This window comes from Parus major, chromosome 1, assembly GCF_001522545.3.
Source record: "Parus major isolate Abel chromosome 1, Parus_major1.1, whole genome shotgun sequence".
Lineage (NCBI taxonomy): Eukaryota > Metazoa > Chordata > Aves > Passeriformes > Paridae > Parus > Parus major.
The window spans coordinates 96,703,415-96,727,274 of record NC_031768.1 but is presented as its reverse complement, the minus strand read 5'-3'; the positions used below and the strand labels follow the sequence as shown (position 1 = coordinate 96,727,274).

The 23,860-nt window shown below is 40.4% G+C and overlaps 1 protein-coding gene across 13 annotated transcripts in view; it reads right to left on the bottom strand.

Annotated features, from left to right (window-relative positions):
- BBX (BBX high mobility group box domain containing) overlaps positions 1–23,860 on the bottom strand; it is a 151,244-nt gene that overhangs the window by 101,363 nt on the left and 26,021 nt on the right. For 3 of the 13 annotated variants that reach the window (XM_033517875.1, XM_033517886.1, XM_033517889.1), the window contains exon 3: positions 15,052–15,134. The exons of the other annotated variants lie outside the window; for them this stretch is intronic. The gene's annotated coding sequence lies outside the window, so the exon portion shown is untranslated. The remainder of the gene's footprint in view (positions 1–15,051; positions 15,135–23,860) is intronic. 13 annotated transcript variants of the gene reach the window in all.

Sequence of the window (23,860 nt, the reverse complement as noted above, 5' to 3'; positions counted from 1 at the left end):
ATTTGGTGCTGCAGACATTGACTGGACATTGACTTTTCCTTTAAAAACTGAGAGGCCATGGAAGACTGAACATAGCACAGAAGGTGTTGAAAGCGTTCTACTCCATTATCCATCTAGCTGGCAACCCAGGACATACATCCCATTCCAGCTTTCTGAAAAACAGGAAACAACACCTATTAACTACTCTGTGAAGAGTCATAGGAATGCAGTACAATAGTGAGTATTAGGTGTCAGGTAGGGATTATTATTCCCCAGTGCTAAGTCACGTATTTGTTTCTGTATTATCTAGTAGAAATTAACTTCACTGCAGAAGTAGCTGTTTATGATGTAACAAATTCATTGCTTACGTACTCAAAATTAGTTGCACTTGTAACAGTGAGCAGCCAGTTACAAACCACTTGAAAACAAATCAAACTTCCATAGGGTGAAAAATATCCCCACTTTTTTTGGAAAGTGTTGATGTCTTAGATGTCTACTTGTTTTCTGCAACCACTCAGAGGTGCAAGTATTTAAATTAATATGTGGTAACTGAAAGCGTCTGTAAGCGTATGTAAGTACTTTCTCCCCACCTCATAAAAGGCATTTACAGATACCACAGAGCTGTTTTTTAAACAACATTATTAACTGGAATGCTGGCAGAAAACCAAAGCCACCTGAAACGGCTGAAGCACAGTATTGTTTCCCCCTCCATCAATATCACACACACACCAACTCAACCACTAGCATCCATCAGCCCTGCATCTATATTCCTCAGCACGAGTTCCAACACCATGAGAATCCCCTGTGTATTCAAGGAAACAGGATAATCATGACTGTCTTGGGAGACTGATGCAGCAGCTGGTCATGATCCTGACAATTATTTCAGTAATTACTGCTTTTTTATTAAGACCTTCAGAAAAGTTGCTATTACTCGGAAATAGTCGAGCTACTGAGGAACAGATGCTGTTTCCTAAAACCTGTCCTTCATTACCTGTGAGCATGTAAGAAGGCCTGGAGTACCCATGATGTCTTCATGGGGTGGCAAATATGCCAGTGGAGCCCCAGAAGTATCCATCCTTCTGGAGCAGTACCTGGACAGTAGTCAGACCACTGGGATGAGCAGTTGATAGCCTGGGGAAGGAAAGGGAATGCCACCCTTTCCAGCAGTGCATTTACACCCTGCCTCCCTGCTTCCTGTTTTCACCAATTTGCCAATGTCAATATTTGGGCTCCATTCCAAATATACAAGTCAGCCCTGAGGTCAACAGAAGGGAGCTTTGGTGAAGCTATACCTACATGTAAATATTCTCAAAATCAAGACTTAGAGCTGTGGCCTTTGAGTTCCCACCTGCTGCAGACCTTGTGAAACTTTGGTGGGATGGGCTGCACACAGAAGTCCCTTGTCATACAAGCTGACTTCTTAGAATCTGACTTTCAGCAAAAGGTGCGAGCCAAAAATAATAAGTACTATTAGTAGTAATATTATAAAAAGAATAAAGACCATGGGATGAGGAACAGATTAATTATGTCTTGAAAAAAAATCTGGAAAACAAACTTTTTTTTCCCCTCACACAGCTTCTGATTAAGGGCAGAAAGTAAGGGAAAGCTGACTATAAAAATCCTGATGTCACAGAGGCTGCCCCAGAGGAGTAGAGTCACAGGGGAGCACAGCACACTCTTAAATATCACATATTGGTGTGCAGCCAGAAGATAGATATGCAGAAGCCAAAACATAGCATGCTAGGAGCTGCCTAAAGGCAACTCTAAGAGGGACAAGTTTCAAAGTGGTTCCAAAAATCCATCAGGAGAAACTACCTTTGCTCTATGGGGCCAATCACAGGTAGCAAACCGCACAGCTGGGCAAGTTGTTATCACTCAGCTCAAATGGAAATTGATTAACTTTTCTGTAGAGGTGCTCACTGAAGAATACAAGCCTGCATGTTAAGACCAGGCAGGACTGTGAAGGCTCTTTGGTGATTTTTCTAGTGAAGACCAATATTTTTGTCCTAAAATGAGGTAGTAATACCCAAAACCTTTTCCTAAAACACTTCGAAGTTTCAGTGTGTTCCAAGCACATTGCAAGCAATACGCTTGTATCATCTCATAATTAACTGTAATTAATATACAATCATATCCTGACTTAAATGTAGTTAACCATTAACTTGTATTTGTAGACTGTATTTGCTGAACAGCATGATATTTTTCTTCATTCCTCAATGCTATGTAATCATGGAGTTACAGACCTTATCAGAATGCTCAACTACAACAGTTTTGTGGGGGTGGGAAGAAAAGCCACAAATATTTTGTTATTATTTAAACTTTTAAAATAAAAATTATTATTTTTTTATAAAATTTTATCAGGAAGTGGAATAATTGAATGTGGGTCTGCTCATTTACTCCAAACCCCAATTTCAGTTCTTGTGCCTACACTTGCATAGAAAACGTGGCATCAAGACAATTCTTCCAGTTTCCACACGGATTTCCTTACAATGTCTGATCTGTGTATGTACATGTCTATTAGTCAAAATAAGAGCATACTTTGAGTCTCCAGATTAGCATGAATGTAATTTAGTACATAGTAACAAATGTATTGTTACCATATTTTAAAGCATCTGCAGCAATATTTACTTGTGAAAAAAATAATAATACAACAACAGTACAATGTAAAGGACACTATTTAGTATTTTTTACCCATTCTAGCAGTATGGTATGCAGATAATCAACAGTGGAACATCAAGGATGACTGGAGAACAGTTGTACACACAAAATTATTCATATTCAATTGTTGGTTGGGGAAATTTTTGGGGGGAGGGGTTGGTTTTGTGGTGCTAATTTTTTTTTAGGTTAGGGGTTTTTTGAAAACTTGTAATTAATAGCACTTATAAGGTTTCTGCAATCACATCTATGAATGTTGCTCTGTAGTCTGTCACAAACTGAAGTGATACAGATCTCTACCAAATTAAAGCAAGTGCTTGATGTAGAAATCTACAAATTACAAGATAAACAGAGATAACTCATCAGTCACCTGGATGTGATGGCTATTATAAACAAATAAATATCTAGCACTGGATTAGAAGTTTGGTTTGCTGCTTCTTTACAAGCGAGAGGGAAAAACAGTAACACTTCAGAAATCCAGAAAAAGTTTCAACTAGTTACCATCAGCATCCCACTTTCACATGGGATCTGCCCATCTCAGCTGTAAAAGCTCTGCCACAGATAGCTCATCTCTTTGGAGACTCACCTACTACTTTCATCTGCTCTAAAAGGGCTTAGTCAGTGTGAGGGATTACTTTTCTATCTCTAGTACCACCTCATGTAGTTTCTGCCACAACTCAGGGAAGCAAGGCTTATTAAATAAACACAGATTATTTATCGGCTCCTTAATTCACATGCAAAAAATTATCTGTCATCTTACCCAGCATGATGAATTGATCATTATTATTCCCAATAAACCAGTGAAATTAGCACTGGTATCATCCTAAAATGAGGTATTAGTACTAACAACTGCAATTTAAGCATTTCAGCAGTCTTTCTCCATAGGTTTCCTGTTCTGAGAGCTAGGAAGGGTAAAGAAGATGGCAGAGTTTGGACACTGTGGATGGGGAGGATACTTGTGCACTGTCGGGTGCCCTATGTAGCTGGTACACAATGCACTAGAACAGGCTTTGACGCCAAATCCAATTCTCAGCAGTACAAAAAGCATTCTTCTCAAAGCAGCTTTGGGAGGATGGGGAAATTTAATCCTAGAGGGAACCCTGGTGCCCATATACAATAGAAATCCCACCCACAACAAAACAATTTTCTGGATGCACATCAAAGAGTATACCCTCCTCAGAGTGAACACTAAATACACCAAAATCACAACTGTGTCAATATTGGCACTAGGAAATGAAACCTGACTTCTAAAATTGATGCTGGGAAAGACTCCAGGTGACAGAAACTTCATTACACTAGTGCAATGTTCTCTGTGCTTCAGATGATGGTAATGCAGTTATAAACCTCTGCAAAATACAATGTTAGGATATGAAGATATCCCGAGGTTTCGCAGGACAAATTAAAAGTTTTAGGAGCTCTTGTTTTAAGACACATTCAGTTTACAGTTACATAATTCAATGCATGAATGAAGACTTTCTGTAAACAGTCCTCAACAGGATTTCAAGTTCCCAGTTAAATCTTGCTACATAATATTCTTCATTTGAAAGTTTCTCAGACACTGAGAAAGTTTGTTTTGAGTTTAGGTTGAGTTTTTTTCCCTTCCCTAAATAAACACAGTGCAATGCTCATTATCTGTCTCTGCCTGACCATTCTCAATACTCCCTTCCCGAGATCTTTCTACAACAAGACATAACATTATGAAGTATGCCTATTAACGCTTCTGAAAGCTGACTATGCTAAGGGCTGGGACAAAGAGCTATCAAAGGGACTGGCTATTCCACCACCAAATCACGGTCAATGCATGGGGCAGGCAGGCAGGCAGGCAAGCACACCAGTGGTCTGCAGGGAAACATCAATGCCTTGCTCCCTGCTCAGCCTTCTCCCTGCTGCCTGACTCAGCTCAGCCTCTTCGGAGAGGAAGCTGAACATAAAATATGCCACCATCCCTTTCACTCTCAACTGCTGCAGCAGCCCAGCTAATTCCTGGCATGCCAGATGCGCTCAGAACTGATAACCTGTATGTCCTAGCACGTCACTTGGGGCCCAGGAGAACAAGAAGAGGGACAAGGTAGAGGCTGGGGGAGATAGGACCTGCACACATGTACACACATGAACGCCTCTTCCTTTACACAGCTCTAAATAAAATTAAGCTGCTCATGTCATTTCCACTGCCAGCTTAGCTCAAGCATGGTAAATTTCCAATTCAGCTCATTCACCTCACTTTGATCCATGCTACACATGCTGCCTTCTATTCATATCTACAACTATTACTGACAGCAGCAGAAAAAGCATACATCCAACAATAAAACACTTTTCAGAGTGAGAATCTAATGGGAACTACAAGATTAGATATTTTTTCCTTTAATTTTTTTCTTTACACTTTATTAGCATCATCTTAACATGGTACAGCAGTTTTACTTCTCTTGTAGCACATCAGAGATCTATGAACTGAATACACCTAAACCAAGTAAGTTTAAATAGACAGCCATTAGCTCTGCTCCTGGCCTTGCCCCTGAATCTTCCTTCCTGACCTTTCAATTAAACCACACAAGGCACCTCCTTAGAACTACAGCTTTTAAGTAAACAGATAAAAATATGGACATCTCAGAAAGCAAGTTAAACAGAGCTCTTACTGTAACAAAATAATGACACAGCAACAAGACAGATGGAAATGATTTAAGCGAATGCCAAAACACAGTTTCTTTTTTCAGTATTTCTCATCAATTCTGTCATAGTTTATTTACAAATGATTAGTCGAAATTACAGGTTATGCAGCTTCCCTTTAGACCAATACAAAATTTCTGTATCACAGCTTTTAAGCACAATCTCAAAAACAAGGTCTTGGGTCAGAAAACAAGGTAGGGAGGAAGGGAAGGATGCCTGTGCATATATATCAAGGTATGCATATTTGGAAAGCAAGAGACAAGGGATGTTTGCATATATTCATACCAAGAACTGTATTTACATACATATCCTACATACATAAACAGAAAGTAACTGTAAATCTCATACAACAGCTTTTATATCATGTCTTTGTGTCACATGCAAAGAACTAAACCTCAATATGCCACTGAGTAAACATGACCCTCAAGAGAGACATGGTTTGGATCAAGAAAATTCTAATCCTGGTTTGCAAAGACTCAATCCAGAACTGCATTTTTAGAAATTAATTCAGAAGTAGTTTTGGACTTACCAATAGGTCTCATGTATTTAAGAGAGAAAAGAGAAAACTTCAGCTGAAGAAAACTTCCAAACATGACACTCTTACTGTGCATTAAGTTTAAAAACAAGATTAGTAGTGTGTTTACCACAAACACTTAAGCACTCAGTCTTCACAGCTTCAAAAAATAAAACAAAACCTTCACAGATCAAGCCATAGATCACGACCAAGTCTTGGTGTTAGAAGATTTTTGGCTTACAAATTTTGAATTTAAAAAAAATCTGCCATGGGCACTATTGTTTTATCCAGCATATATTTTGCACCAGGAACTGGTAGCATTTAATGGCAACTAGATTCATTATTACATCTCAGAAATAAAAACATATGTGAGGAAACACATAGAGCAACATCAGAACCGCCTCATTACCTAATTACCTCAATAAAGGGACTACACATTTAATACAGATATATTGGCAGACACATGTTTATGAAACTAAAGCAATGTCTGCAGTCTTTCTAAATAACAGAAAGATTATTTAATCCTGAGCATCACAGGTGAGTGGACATATGCAATGAAATGTGTAGCAAGTTTGTGGGAATTCTGTCGAGGCCTTAACTTCAGTAGAGTCTGTTTACATTTTTCCCAGACTAACAGGGTTTGTCTTACCCATCTACAAGATGCAAAGAAGAGGCAAAGACATGCATTATGTTGCTGCTGGTTTGGGTGGAATGTTCAGTGAGTCTTCTTTTCAGGAAAGCTTACAAAGTAAGAACCAGAGCCCCTCACAAGCCCAGCTGTCACTTGCCGTCTAGTCAACACGAAGTACAACTTGTAAAATTAGCTTCTTCACATGTTCACTGCCTCAGTGAATCCAACCTTACAGAGGTTAGGACCTTTGCTTTGAAAATGCAAACTTATTAACAAGCATCCCAAATTAGTGATCCGTTCTGTTTTATTACCCTGAACTACTTCAACTCGAACCAAAAACCACATTAACACTTCCATCAGTTGGGAGATACACAACCCGTTTATTTTGGTGCAACTCTCTGAGAAGAGACCCAGAACAGCCCCTCCTTCCTGCACCAGCTCTTCAGACTTTTTTTTCAGCTCTGAGTTTATCCACCAGCAGGCTGAAGGAGTCATCTAGTGGCCACAAACAATTCCTGCAGCATCACCAGTTTCTGTAGTCCAGCTGCCAGAGCAAGACAAGGGTTTTTACCCCTTAAAGCACACAGGCACTGACAAGAGTCCACTGCAGGACTAATATCTGAACCGTGACATGGTCCTTGCAGCCTTGCTTATGATGTTCCCTGATGATGTCCCATAGTGTGCCCTAGGTATTAGTTTCCCACTTCCAGCCCATATCAAGGCTAAAATCCATTTCTCTCCATAAACATGCTTGGGAATAGACATGGCTGTGTTATTTCTAACCCTTGTGCAGCTGCCTGTTCCTCTTCAGGGGTGGGCAAACCTTTTCTGAGTAACATTGCTACCCCCAGGAAGCACCAGTTCAGGTGACATGGATTAAACTGCTAAAGCAGCAGCAGGGCAAGCCAAGGGATCTTCCTTGGCCCACATCCCTCTTCTGCCACAAACACACTGTGTAGGCTTGGACAAAGTCAAAAACCTAATAACATGAAAGACCCATAATGGACTAAACAGGTATCTGAAGTCTGAGTTAATGCTTTGATAAACACCAATAAAAATCTTACTAAGCTTCATAAATATTTGTAATGTGCTATCAGTTCTCTGTACAACCCCTCCAGCCAGGTATGCTCCAGAAATTTAAGTGTATAATTTTATATGAAAACATCAAATATTCATTCTTCAAATGAATGGCCATTTCAACTATGTTGGAAAGTGAAAAACTGGTACTGACTTTTCGTATAAACACCTGTTTTAAAACAAACTCTGATCAATTTTTTTTACTCTGTGTTAATCTGTGTTACCTGCTGAGTGACTGAATTGCAGACACCTAAACACACCTTAGGCAAGACTGTCTTCAGCATTTTTTTTGTTCCTGGAAATCATTTTGCTGCCACACTAATGCCCAGCTCTGTGAGAACATGTTGCTACTCTTCCTTCACAGACTAGAGATTGCTATTTGCATATTTTCTCTTTGAATGTTTGCACTGTTGATCAGAGGTGAATCTAATACAGTGAGCATCAGGTACATCATCACATACACACAACTTCCACACTGTTTTATAATATGCCCCCTTACACCCTGCCATGTGGTTTAACATCCTATCACTTAATCCCAGCAGCAGCTGCTTCCCCTCCCCACCCCAAAATAAGGAACCATCAGTTCTCCAAACCCTTCAAGGAAGCCAGTAAATTCATACTTAACCTCCCTGTGGTTCAGAGCTTCTACCTGCCTCAATCACATCAGTCACACACATATCACCTAGTTTTTTCCATCAATCCTACACATCATTCAGGTGAAGCAAGGGAAAAATGCTATAAAATGCAAATTATCATTCTGGTACGGTTAAGGAGCTCCAACCTATTTCAAGCTGAAGTTGAAGGGGGAAAACAGTACCACAACTATAGAAAGATATGAAACAAAGAAAGAAGAATGATCCTTGCAAGCCCTAATGTCAGAATTAAACAGAGAAGATTCCTTCAAAATGGTGAGGGCATGAGCAGCAGCTAAGTGATGCTTAAAGCTCTGATCCCAGCAGGCAACACCACCACCTTGCTTCACATGTCTAACAAGTGTTGGTCAGATTCACCCTATGTGGAGGACCTGCAGAAAGACTGACTCTGAATCACATTTATTTCTCTAAGATGGGGGACACCTTATCCTTTTAGGTCAGTAAATCACCAAGAGGGATTTTTTGCTACTGACTGCTCAGCAGTCCAGTCACAGAGGTGTCTGGAAGTGAGAAAACAGTTCTGCAGCACTCAAAGGTTTGTACAGGCACTACACAGATCTATTTCTCTAGTTATTAAACAGGCCTAATTTTTATTGTTAGTAAAAATGGTATCAATATCTTGGAGCCTTAACTGGCCAGAATCATATGAAAGATAAGGCCACTCTTAAGACTTTATTTAACATTGACTTTATTTGGATTTTTATTTAGACATGAATTTAACTCGCTCTATTTCTTTATCTATGTATTTTAAAAAGAAGATACTCCTTGGCCACGACAGTGGAAGAGTGGGTTCACTACTGGTCTAAAACATTATGCCAAAAAATGTCACTGATGAAATGAGTAGCGGACAGTACTAGAGGTCTACTCATGTCTACTGCGTTAGGCCAAGTCTCGTTGCCTCATCCCATGTTTTCAGAGAACTGCAAGAGTGAGTGGGCATCAGGAATAGCCACCAAAGCTCATTTTGTCCTGTTACTACAGCAAAGATGCACATACTTTTTCTATTACGCACATATTCATACATACACACACACGTAGGTATTTACATGTAGGTGTAGGTATCTATACATACTGTTCTGCAGGTACACTCAAGGTAAAGGTGAACACAGTAGGTCTGTTTTGCAAAGGTGATGTGCAGAAAACAAAATTGAATTTTGAATTGCAGACTTGAAAACACAAGAAATTGCAAAATACTACTCTTTAAGCCCCTCCCTCTGTGCATGAAAATTACAATGGGACGCTCCTTCTGAACTTTCTACTACATCTGAATATGCAGATCAGCCAAAGCATGGTACTTGGTACGAAACATGTACTTGGTTAGTGCTGCAAATACTTAGGTTAGCATACTTCCTTTTGATAAACGGTTTATGATATTGACCAGGCTTCTAACACCACAAAAGACAGCCAAAATATGTCTTTCCAGAGGTCTTACCACAGACAACCTGGTTAGCTGGGTAGTTGCCCGCCCCTTTGCTCCCCACCAGGTTTGACAAAGGGAGCATATTATGCTCCTTAATCATCTTCAAGAGATGGCACAATGTTCAAGAATTAATTATTTCTAGGTATAAATCAAGGAGGCTGACCATCTTAAAACAAACACGTTACTGGCTGAAGCCTAAGCATCTCTACAGCCTCTATTTGCACCTTAATTACTCAGGAGAAATTTGCTACTAAAGAGTTATCAGTCAACTGAAGATGTCTTTCTCTAAGGACCTGCAGAACAAGCTGAAATACCTCTTAAAACTGCCAAGAGCAAAAGATTCATCTGCTTTAATGTGTATTTGTCAACTCATACTGCAGAAAATTTAGTCACAAGCAGCAGCATAAATTGATGATAATATTTAGAGTATATTCACTTCTTATGAAAGCTCACCCAGAAAGTACCTCTTTTTCCTCTGCCTAACCACTACTTCAACACATCAGCTTGGATTCCTTGTCTCACTAGAGGTCCACCAGAAAGCAGATGTCAGTACCTGCATCAAACATTTCCAGATGCAGACTCAGAATTCAGAGAGCAGGGACTCAAGTCAGACATTCAATGAAAGCCCAGCATCTAATTCAGAACCAGACCAGAGTCTTATTCTTGTGCTCATTTTGAATAAACCATGAGCACCGTTATGGATGCGAAGGCCTCAGTCGTGTCGTTAGAATATACCATTGTTTTCTTTTTTCAAATGGGGCCTGGCTAGCTGCCTGCCTTATTGGAGCCTTGAAGGGAGAAGGAAATACCTGAAATCTAGTAACTCTTCATTTCTCCTGACTAGCAAGAACATGCTTCTTGAGTGAGTTCCACCAAAATTCTGTTTATTGAGATTTTGTCAATGCACAATTGGCCCATGTGAAATTTGCCTACATCTTTATCCAAAGAACTTCCAGGTGTTTACACACCTGATTGCTACTTCCAAGTTACTCCATACATGAACAAGCTTTGAGGGGCAGTATCAGTTACAAAAAGAAAGTAATTAAGTATGGAACAGTTACAGCTACAATACTACAATTTTAAATTCAGTACAGCCTTATACATTCTCATAGCTAGCTGGGAACAGGAAAACTCAAAATATTTCTACAGACAGTTTAATTTTGTAATTTGTTTGGGAAAATTACTTTGTTTGAACATCTGTATCAAAATATCCCTTTAATTTGGCTTTAAAAATAGCTGTGCAAGCTTGACAGGGATATATATTAAAGTAAGTTTTCTTTCTCGTCTTGAAACTATCATTCCTCTTTTTATTCTCCCACAAATATAATTTTTGGTTTGTATAAAGTTTTCATTAAACAGTATAATTTTGCAGCTTAAGGTACCCTAAAGTATTACTCAAAAATCTGAAGACTCAATATGCCACATCTTTCTACGGTTTTCAGTTTACTTTCATAGGGCAAGGGAAGGAGTAGAGATGACATTTTGAACTCCAAACTCTACCATCTCAACCATTTCCAAGCAAAGTAAACATTGATCCTTTTATCCCTTGTCAAAATCCACTAGCATGGATTTCTGTACTTGCATGAAGTTTCACAGAAAGTAACGAGGCCCTAAACAAAAATGCATGGGTCTACATTAGCAAATCCCAGAGCAGGAACTTTACCTTTGGATGTAACATTCAACTTCCCTAGCCAAAACACAGCCCCACTGAATGCTGAATACCTTTTGTTGGTTTGGCCAGCACCTGCCGCATGACAAAAGCTTGAAAACTACTAACAAAAACTTCCTGAATTCCACAAATCACACTCAAGCAACTAAAATCACCCTACTATTAAGAAAATCCAAAAAACAAGCAAACGAAAAATTAGAATATTGGCCAGAGAAATGTATTCTTTTTACAGACCACTCAAGAAGCAGTTATCTGCTCTTTTTCAGGTAGTCTACCACTGCTGAAAATCTCAAGAGTAACTGATGAAATTAACATTTTACAACACCAACATCAGAAAGGATCACAGGAGAAAGATAAAAACAACATCACAATTAAAGACATGTTATCTTCAGCATCAGTAACTAACTGATGCTATCTGCTCTGGAAACTATCCAGACTGCAAAATCATATTTAAAAGTTACATCTAAGTCCCTAGTAGAAGAAAGAGACAGTAGTGCTCTATTTCTGGAGATACATCCTCCTCCTCTTGCTCTTTACTTAGCCTTAAGGCTCTAGGTTGACAAGCAACAAGCATAGGCCAGTTCTGAAACCAAAGTGAGTTATTTTCCCTGTCCTGTTTTCTACTATGCACTCCTGGACTCCTTTTTAGGGGGCAACAGAGTTGTTCAGTTCTTAAGTCTGACTCACAACACATTAGCTGATGCACCAAGCAGTGGTCAATCCTATATTTAGGCAGAAAGAGTTAAGCTAATAAAAATCATTAATTTTAGTTATGACCATTCCTCCAGTTCAGTTCATTATACAACAAAAACACTAGTGTGGCCCCATGAGGTAAGATGCAAGTGTCTGAGGCTTGGACTGTTTCTTTCAGTAATAGTGCTGCCATTTAAATATGGTGATTCTATTACAGACTATTACTTCTGGCAAATAAGTCTTACTCCACTTCCTTGTCAGGGAGCTGTAATTCAAATAATGCCTGTATCTTCTATCTATGATGAAGATGGGGTCAACACTGGACGGTGAAAAAAAATACTTAGAGTCATTCCCTTCATGCCTTATTAGAGCACTTATTAGTACCCTTATGATCTCTCCAATGAGGAAGTATCCAGCTTTCAGACACAACTTCTCATCCCCCTTTGGTGGATTCCAAAATACATTAACCAATTTCTACAAGCTAAGAGAAAACTAGGTTGCCAAAGTATGACAGAGAAGCAGCAAAAGCTTTAACTCTAGCTGTCAGTGAAGCAAGAAAATCAATTGTAAGAACCAAATGTAGAGCCACTGGTAGGAACCCTTTATTGATACACGTTGGATTTTTTACAGCAGCCTCCTATCAATTATAACTAAAATGTTGAAAATAGGAACAAACTGAATGAAACAGCACCAAGACCCAATAGCTGTTGGGCTTTGTGCTTCACAGTATGCTGAGGTACTCAGTGCTACAGAGTTTCATTACTGGCAGAATATAAGTAAAAAGGTAGTAACTTTGGCAAATAAGGGTTGATACTTAGGCCCACATAGGGAATATATTTGCATCACAGCATAAGCACATTTACCACACATTTCTTGTGAAGACATTAGCATGAAGAATTATCTTTCGATTTAAGAAACTGAAGCAAATGGGTTTGTGTTGTCTTTTTAACACACTGATAAAATGTGCACAGCACATAAAATGTCTTTAGCTACTGTTTTATCTCTCAGAGTAATGACATAATACAGGGTTAATTTCTTGAGTACAGATCTATACCAAGAAGTTGATTTAGCAGCAATTAATTTAGAGATTGCATAGAGGCAAAACCATGCAGTGTAGTATAGCCAGCATACAAAAACAAATACTAAAGATGCAAGGCCACACATGACTGGAAGTTTTATTATTACTTCCTATATAATGCTCCTCCACCAATACTCAAGCAGAGGCCACAGACTGGGCTATAAAAGTGGTTTGTTGTTTTTATTTTGGCCTTACACCCTTACTTACAAAACTTTTCAACTGCAAGCAGTTAAGTGTGAGCCAGTAATACAACATCCTTATGACTTCTACTTGCCCTGAAACTTGAGGAATCACAGAAGCATAAAATCACAGAATGGTTGGGGTTGGAAGGCACCTCAAAGATCATCTGGCTCCAACCCCTCTGCCACAGGCAGGGACACTTTCAACTAGACCATGTTCCTCAGAGCTCCATTCCACCTGCTCTTGAACACCTCCAGGGATGGGTCAATGTCTCAGGGCAACCTGTTCCAGTGCCTCACCACCCTCACAGTGAAGAATTTTTTCCTAATATCTAATCTAAACCTACTCTTCTTCAGTTTAAGGCTATACTCCCTTGTTCTACCACTACATGTCTTTGTAAAAAGTCTCTCTCCAGCCTTCTTGAAAGTCCCCTTAAAGTATAAGGTTGCTGGAAAGAAGCAGAGCTAACTTCCACTAACAAAAAAATGGCAAGTCAGTCATAACCAAAAATATTACCAGAAATCAACCCCCAATTTTTAATTTACTGTACCTCTCTCATTTTTTATCAAAATGCATCAAACTTTAAAATATGTGTTTCTCCAGTACAGCTCTCAGAAAAGCTACCAGAGAACTTCACTGTAAGATCTAATAAAAGGTTCCATGTCTTTTATTTTATAGGACAATCAATCAATTAAACTTGTCAGAACAGAAAACAGCTATTCAAATCACAAGACTTTTGTCTGGATGAAGAGCACAAGCAATTCTGGTTAGGCCTCAGATGATCCTGATCAAGATCTTACATTTGTTACTACTGTCCCCTGTCACCTGGGGAACAGCTCAGACTTGAGGCAACACCTTGTAGCAGTGGTGGCAGTATCCAGCACCAGGCTGGCCCACCACGGCCGTGTGTTTGAGAGGCTTCTCATGAAGAGTCCTCTGCAAAATCACCCAGGCATCACAGCCAGAGCAAACAAAGTCGTCCCATTAATCTGACTGTTAACAGGCAGTAATAAAAAGAGCAAAAGCAGAATATGACAACACAAAGTACTTGTGTAATCTACCACCAGTTACAGATTAGCAGTTTCAGAACTTTATTTCAGGGAATACAGAGAACCGTGCTCATCTGTTTAAAAAGCTGAAAATTGATTAATGAACCTGTGATATTTACATTCTTCACTCTGTAAAGAAAAATAATTTTAAAAAATCCAATGCAACAATGTAAGAAGACACCTTTCTATAGAAGTTGCCCGTCTGTTGTAACTAAGATTACTTCAAACACTATTTTTTCTCAACAAACCCGGCTTCCTTTTCTGAGAGATGCTTGGCAACTGTAAAAAATATTTTTCTTTTTCGCTTTTCATGTCTATAATTTTATTTCCATTTTATAACATCACATCACTCCCTCAAATACATCACACTGTTCTAGATCCACAGTTATTACTAAACCACTGTAAAGTCTCCCCTCTTGCATTACTTAATCCATCCAGAAGTTCTGAAAAAACCTAAGTGGGTTTTAAAAGTTGTTTAGAATAAACTTTACCTTTATCATCTGTCCTTTATGACTGTATTTGTATCATATCTATTTGTACTTTTCAATGAGAAAAAACCCCCAGATATTTACAAACTATAAACTTTCATTGACTACAGATCTTTGCTACAGCAAAATACATCATTTCCTGAGCATACTCCATTACAGTATTAGTAGGAGCAAAACCACCTAATCAGAGACGGTAACAACATAATTGCTCGTTTCTTGTTATTGAGCCCGGCTAGGCTGTGAGTCTCGGTTCCTCCTCCGACAACTGCCTGGACCCACGCGAGGTACAAGCGGCACTCACCTCCTCCGCCTTTCCCGGTCACAGAGCTGGCTCGGGAGCGTTTTCGGCGCAGCACTCTGCCATCCTCCTACAGCCCTGGCGCCCTGCAACACACCACCACCACCACCGTGATACCGCTTCTCCAGCCCGGCGATCGCCCCCCACAAACAGAGCCCGCAGCCACACGCAGAAATTCAGTCCGGACCGATGAAAATAACTCTTTCGGGGGAGGAGTAACAGCGCTGCTCCGAGGGAAACGAAAAGCAGGAAGCTGATCTCAGCGGCGCGGAGAGCGCGGACGGGGCGGAGCAGAGGCACGGAGCGAGGAAAAGTGGAGCAAAGACTCGCTGCTTATAGCTTGGCTTTGGCAGTATGACCAACCAGCACCGCATTACTGAAATACCAGCGCCGGGGCTGACACGGACGCCAGCACCCCCTCGCCCAGGGGCAGAGGCCCGCGGCAGCCCCGCGCGGCGCACTCCCCGCACAGGTACCGGCCCTGCTCGGCCCCACACGCCGCCCGCTCCGCTGCCGCCACGGCCCCCGGCCCCACGGCGGCCCTGGGCGCTTCCCCGCTCGGCCCGGCTGCTGCCCTGCTCGGCCCGGGCCGGGGTGAGGGCTGCCGCCGGCGCCGAGCCCGCTGTCACGCGTGAGCCGGTTTGAAAGGGCACGTCCTGCGGGACGGACTCAACGCTCCTGCTCCGCGACTGCGGGAACTCCTGCGGCGTGCTCAAAGCAACAGATGATGGCATCTCCTCAAAGACTCAACTGCCGTGTCTAGCGCCTAAATAACTTCTTCTGGTGAAGTTTAAAAGAAAAAGGAGGGGATTCTTTAGGAAAACAGCTTCAAGAACTGAGAGGCTTTTCACGCTAAAATTCAAGCTGACTCCAAGCAGGGCTTATCCTGGACAACAGCATCTCCCACCCTGTAAGAACGTTCTCTACCTTGCCGTGGGAAGGCAGGCCACGGAAGCTCGCTCCCCGCAGGAGCTGGCTCCCCCAGCAAGGCCGGTTCTGTTCCTGCAGCAAGGGACACGCTGCCGTCCTGGCCTCTGCGAGAGTCGGGGCTGCTGCTGCTGCTGCTTGCCTGTCCCCCACATTCCCCAGCAGCAAGGTTTGTGTCATTAGCGTAGGACAGCGTTACAAAACCCCACAGTAACACTGATATGTAACATTCTAAATAAACGTGAGCTTGGAAAACAAAAGCCAAAAAAAAATACAAGGGAGGGTGGACTGACTACCATGAGAGCCATCAGCCAGTGTTTCAACGTAATAATTAAAATTCATAACAATTTGACAAGGAAACAGCATGGCAGTGAATCCTCAGAACACCCACACAAAGCCAGGATCTGATCTATATCTCTCAGCCAAAGGGAGACAATCCCCATGCATTTAGGACTTTCCTAAATGAGGCTGTGGAGGTAAGGAGGAACACTGTATGGTTTTTACACTTGTCTTGCCCTCTTTCAGGTCTCAATGTTTTGCCCCAGTAGCTCTGTGTGGCAAGACGCAGAATGTTTTGTACTGGTGGGTACAGAGCAGATACAGGGCCAAAATAAAACAGTAAATCAGTTTAAGTGAAGTTCTTATATTTTAAAAAATCTCATCTGATGTCATCTACAGTACACTGACAGAAGAAGGGAAAACAGAGGCAAGGAGGCCAACTAATTTTATTTTTACCACTTCCTTCATATATTTTCTCTTGTCTGCTCAGTATAGGAACCTGTAGCATGTCTAACTCACATTTGGAAGACTCCGTTCCAGATTACGAAACTCAGCAACTTCTAAGAAAGCATTCAATGACTCCTTTTAAATTCACTGTGGTTTGTTCACTTTTTGACACTGTTTCAAAGTATGTCCTATACTCAGTCTGCAGACAAATCCAGACTGAACTAGAAACAATCACACCTCTCTCCTGGCCTCTCTCCAAAGCCTGTGGCCTTCACTTCCAAGAGTGGACAGACAGGACCCATGCCTTTGTCCCAAGGCTTCCCAGCCTGCCTGTGGTGGCTGCAGTTACACTGAATCCTCAGGCTGTAAGCTGAAGGTCACTGATGCAGACATCCATCCCCATCTACAGCTCCTCGGATGGAGCAGTCAGCTCCGACCGAGCGGATGCAAAGCCTCGTTGTAGCAGGATCTTCAGGTGCTGCAGCGACATCACAACAGCCACAAGGAGACTAAAGACAGACTGAATCTCAGCATGCAGGCTAGGCCAGCCAGAGTATGAGCAGCAACACACTACATCCTATTCTCCTTAATATCAATGTCATTTCTGCATTAGTGTCCCTGCAGTTGGACAGCTTTAACCCTTTTCAGTCATAAACTCAGACACTAGTTTCACTCCCATGAGTACTTAATGATTCTTTTTGGGGGAAACTACTAGCCCTGGAGAGATACACAGCTGCTTCCTTACTAAGGAAACATACAGCTTAAAGCCAGAACTCCATCAGACCTGCAAATGTGATTTACACACTCAGCTGAGTATTTAAACCAAGAAATCACAAAACATGGATGGAATATGGTGCTGCAGTGGTGTGTGGAGCAACAGCAGACAGGGTGAAAACACAGGTAAGAGTTCTTAACAGTAAACAACTTAAGAGAAACAGCAAAGATACTCCCAAAGCTTTTCTGCTACAATTATTGTTACATAAATACCTGGGCTTCTCTTCAAATCAAAACCAACATTTGTACTGCATTACTCACAGCTCTGGGAGTCCACAACACCTGAGATAAATCACCTCACAAGCCCATCACCAATCTCAGGGTTATTCTGTGTATTTCAGAGAAGCTGTTTTGTACCTGCTGCATGGAAGAGATTGTACAGCAATGAGCACCGTTTTCTACTCAATTCTACTTCTCAATTTGATACTCAGTTTTGAAAGGGCACTTCTTAGTCTTCACCAATACTGGACAGGTATGTGTTGATACACTGTACAGTGCACAGCACAGCCTCCTTCCTCCCCTCTACTTCTACACTTGAAATACACACGTACGTCTGAGAGTCTTTCACTAGATACAGAAGAGCAGTCTCCGGCACTCCTGATATGACAGACACGGACAATTTATTTCAGCAACCTCAAAAGCAACAGAAACACCTTCCCCTCCACCCCCCCACCCCAAAATAAGTACTTTTAGTAGTAAATAAATATCACTGACCATTGTTGTGAGGTTAACTAACAAATCACTTAAGGCACATCTTTAACAACTAAGGCACACCTTCAGTCTATTTTGACTTGGAAACAAAATAAAACTTTCTCACATCTTTTTAAGTAACCTGCTATTATTTATTTTCCAAATGACTTTAAACTATTCTGAAAGACCCTCCTCTACCAGCCCACTTCAATCTTTTATTATTAAAGGCACTTCATCCTTAAGATGACAGGTCATACAAAGAAAAAGCTGGCAGACAGGCTAAAGTATTGCATTGTTTTCAGTACAAAAAGCTCCATTTCTTTAACCCTGCCTTTCTACGTAAGAAACTTCCTTGAGAAACTAGAGTAGCATCTGCTTGTACTTCAAATAATTACTCTCTGCTCCTTTGCCTCTCCTAAGTCTCCTTGACTGAGGTCAGAAAAAGAACATTTTAAAATCAAAGTTTACTATTTCAGTAGGAATTTACAGCCAGGACTGTTAAAGTCATGTTATGCCATCATTCTACTCAAAGCAAAACAGTTTGTGCTTAACACTACCAAACAGTTATACTTCTGTCATTATCTTTGCTGACTAGTGTTATTACCCTGTTCAGAGGTCTCCAACTGCAGTACAGATACAGCAGTACATGAGCAGTTTTAACACTGCACTCATTGCTTCCTACAGGTCTGCAAAAGGAACTAAGAAGATTAGTCTACTGGTAGGCTTACATTCATTTTTCAGGCATCCATATCATCTGCAGGACAATGTTTTAATGTCTTTAAAGTAATTTTGGAGCAGTTGAAAACCCACTACTTTAAATTGTGTCAGCTTTTTTCTTGCAGGGAGAAACACTTTTATTTAAAAGCTTGAACATGGTCAAAAGGGATCATCCTTCAGCTACTAGATAAAAAACTACCTCAGAAGAAGGCGTAAGGAAGGAAGTAGCAAGCACTACAAGTGTGGGTATGAGCACACTTAGAAGTCCAAGCACTTTGAGTCAAGCAGTTACTGCTTTAAAACTAAATTGATGTTCTGTATTTCTTTAACTACAGTTGTCAAAATAAATTTCTACGTGACAATTTCTCACCTCTCGTTCCCTACATTAATGGCAGGTGGAGATTAGGCACCAAACTGTCTCTGTATTTATTTAAAACAAGCCAAACCAGAGGTAGTTTGATCACACATTTACTCACTCCACCAGTTTATCTATCCTTCCTAAACTGACATGACAGAATGACTTCCCCTGGCTTGTTGCTCTAGTACTTTATGAGCATTAAAATTAGTTAATGAACAAGATGGAGAAGATCTGATTAAAGAAGATAGAAAGGGAAAAAGTAACACGGATTAATCTTGCCTGGGTGAAGGCTTTCCCCTGCTATATAGCAAGGAAATACATCTGCGAACAAAGCAATTAATGAAACAAATAAATATCTTGAGAGTTTGCTTAAAACACTCCAAAACTCAACCTGGAAGTGACTATCAGAGAAGACATCCAAACACTTCTCCAATCAAGTCTGCAATTTCAGTCTACTATTGTAACTCCGCCTCCTGTAAAATTCAGACCAGAACTGTGCTCTCATACACATATTGCAGCAATACGAATGAAGTAGCATTTCCACCAAAGCTCCACATTAAATTCCATTTCCATTAAGAAATACAATTTTAATTACTAAATCTAAACAAAGTCACTATATACTTCAAAACAGATGCAGTCTCCCAGTCCAATGCTTATATAACACTGCAATACCACACAGTTAATACTAAGCAGATACATTAATTCATAAAACATGCCAGAAAACACCAACAATCTATGTATTCAGAAATACCAGAATCATCATTTCTATAATTCCTGGATCTCAACACTTCTTAGAAGCTGTATGAAATATTTTGATATACATTTTCATATAGGCATATGGACACAGCAGTGCATTCTGAGCCATGCAGCACATTAACAGCACATTTCCATCAACAGCACATTTCCAGAAAGCCACTGCACTGTTACCTACTGCACACACCCACACATCTCAAACGTCAGAAAAACTTCAGGTACAAACGTCATACCTAAATAATGCACGAAATACCCAAGCCAAAAATCCTACCAACAAGCAGCATGCTGTCTCTTCTTATCCCTCCCCCACACTTATCCTAAGAAGTTAAATCCCAGTTCTTCTCTGCTATAGGTGGAAGGTACTCAGATACTACATACAATGTGGCAGAATAAAATCCTATTGCTGTTTTTTAGAATTATGAGAACAAGCTACTGGCAAATTTATAGATGCAGAAGTTTACTTCTTACAATATAAAATCACATATTACTTGTAGCAAAAAAAACCACCAACACATTTCCAGTATCAAAGTTTCTTAAAATTAGGAGGGTTTAGTCTAGTTTTTACATTAAGAATAATGGCAGCTGTTCTCCATGAGGTTAAAGTGAAATCCAAAGCTTTAAAAAGAATTTTCCTTTCGTATAATCTTCCCTATTTTCTAGTTCTATTCAAACAATTTATTAGGGCATACACTTCTGATTTCCAAAACAACCCAGTTTTCTTCCTAGATGTGATACTGCAATATTTTCTAAACATATTCTTAAAAGAGGCACAAAGACTCAAAGAGCAGTTGAAAACAAAACTATTTCACTCTGCTAATTTGCATCAAGTTTTATAGCTCCTATCATCCCTCCTAAATGGAAAAGTAATTGTGATAAAACATCAAGCCCAATTAGAAACAGCCACTACACACAACTATTTATTTGAATGATTTCCTTTAGAGTATGTGTAATTGTTTTTACAGAATCCTCTAGTGATTGGGCCAAATGTTGTCATTTTTTCTGCAGGAAAAAAAAAAAAAAACAACACTCCCTCCAGTTTCACATCTCATTCACTAAGTACTTCGTTGAATTAAAACCCTAATATACATATAAAAATAAATCTTTGAAATTTAACTTATTTTAATGAATGAAAAACCATTACAGCAGCTTGAGTTCTGCTTTCAGGATACAACTGCAATTTTCTTCAGGTTTCAGTATCAGCTTACACATTAGAGAGCCCAAGTTGGGCACCTATTTGTGTATTAAGACAGTGAACAAGTGCCATGTGACACCTGAGCACCTGAACTAGAGCTCAGATTTTTGGAGCTTGATCCCACCGGTGTCATTTTTGCCAGAATTCTGAAGTTTAGCTTTGTTTGGGGATGTAATTTATGACCTTTAGATTTCCTTTTACATTTAAGATCCAAAAATCTGACAGACCTCTCTAGGTACTGGATAAAGTTGGAGAACAAAGTGGACAAGATTCAGGAAACAGGGAAGTGACTTAAAGAAGTATATTTTGTCTGCATCTGTGGACAGCTGGTGGCTGCGCCAGCCACGGCAGGAGATGAGATCAGTCTCTGTGGCAGCACTGAGTGAGAGGGAGCAAGCATGGAGGAGAGGTCAGGTCCCTGCAGGTGGGTTGCCATCCCCTTCCTGGCATATTCAGGTTATATTTTCCTCCATAAACACGCTTGCTGGAGAAGCGAGCAGGGCAGCAAAAGCAGCAGGGAAGTAATTTTCATTCAGTTTTACTTAAGAGTAAGCCCTGCCTGACCTTTAGCTGTCCTTACGCTGCTTTAACCTACGGCTGCTCTCCCACCTCCACAGCCCCCCTGCCCTCTGGCAGAGGCGGCCCAGGCACACACCCTGCCCCAGGGTGCCCACAGGGGTACATCAGCACTCTTCGTGGTTTTGGAAACAGCTGGCCTGGCACAGTCATCCCTGGGAAGCAGAGCTGCAGGAGGATGGCTGGTCCCAGCCAAGGCCGCCACAGCTGTGAGCAAGGACAGAGGACTCCTCCCTGGAAACATGAGGAAGCGGGGGTTATGCCAGCATGAAAGCACCACATAAATACAGTAGCCAACATGAAAATCCAGCAAAAATAGAAAAAAAATCGACTATCCCTATGGATTTGTGAGATGTCACCCAATCTTCAGCTGTTCTTTTGTTTTACCAACAACTAATTCGTCTGAATAACTGCAAACAAACTGAACTCAAGGTGCTTCTGCAAAAGCAAAATTTGCAAATTGCAAACTCACTTAAAAACAACACCATAATTTCATCTCCAGTAGTAAGTGCTGCTTACTGTTTCTTACAGCAGAGCAAAATATCTGCTGTAACATCCCTTGTGATGATGTCTGCTCTTGCCTAAAGACCTGACACCAAAGCCAGATATGAATCAGTGGCTATTATAAGGTCTCCTCTAAAAGTTTCTCTACACTATGTCTGCATACTATCTAAAACTAAATGAGAAATTTTATTTTCTCATTAAATTAAATTTTTCTCATTCAATTAAAAAAAAAGGCATTCTTTTATCCTTTGGTCTGTAGTTTTCCCCACAGTGTTTGTGTGGCACTCAGAGCTAAAATGAGTTTTTACTACTCAGTACTTCACTTTTCTGTAAGAGAACACAAAACAGATTACCAAAAGTCAAAATTCATATTTTACTTCAAAAATGAAACTCGCCCCCCTGTCCCCCCAAAAAAAAATTCCCCCAAACATTTTTTTTTTTTCTTTCTACATTCTAGGTTCACTCACCAGAAGTTAATGAAGTATGCAAAGTGATACTGCACACAGAAATACAGCAGACTTTTTCATCAAGAAAAATCATACAGGTTCCTTGCATTCAAGTCTAAAATACATGTGTGGGAGGGTGGGTCTCTTCCTGCCACTCCAGCATGAATGCAAGGAACATAGATTCCAATCAATGCATTAGATAGCTGCCTGTAAAAATACAACACAGTATTATTATGCATTAATATATGCAAGCACTTTTGGTTTGCATTTTTTTACTGACAGAAAGAAGAGGTTTAAGATAGGCTACTCTTTACCAAAGGATGCTGTATGGATCCCAACCATGTCCTTGCTCTATGTGTGGAAGAGCCACTATACTTGTGAGGGTAAAACAAGGGTGTATTACTGGCCTGCCAGTAATACACTCTCCTATTCTAGCACATGTCCTGCACTCTAAGTTAAACACAGGTTAGCAGTAAGAGCTATTTACACAAAAACATCACTGAATATATAATGAAATATACTTGCTGCAGAGCTAACCCACTGCTACTTTTCCATCACTACATTTTGAACTGCAACAGAGAGGTACAATAGCCCATAGGAGACAAAAGAATCTCCGAGATGCTGCTGTTAAACTCTAGAGAAGTCATCAGTTGCATCCCTGCATCTCTCAATCAGCTGATCACCACTGCTGTTCTTTGAGACCCTCCATTATACAGGCCAGGAAAAGGCAGGAGAACAAAAGCAACTGTTAGCTTTGGTGCTGAAAAGACCTGACCAAGGGTATGTGTGCTCCTCTAGAAGCAAGAGACTGTTGTAACAAGTGATTTGGTGTAATTCAACATCTTCTCCAACATTTACATTTATATCCAAGTGATTCCAGTATTACAGTTTGATCTTTTGCTTGGTTGAACATGTGGCATGTGAATTTAACAGCATCACTTGTAAACCAAGGCAGTATATAACCCACAAAGACACATTAACTCCCTGTCAACAGATACCTATGTAAATCTTCAGCACACTAGTTGTTCTATTAAGTTTTCCAATGTTACTTTTTTTAACAGAGAGTGGAGGGAGGTTTGGGGAGAATGTTAAACACAGCCTTGATACTTAATGGGATGGCAAACACTAGATACTTTAGAGAAACACAGG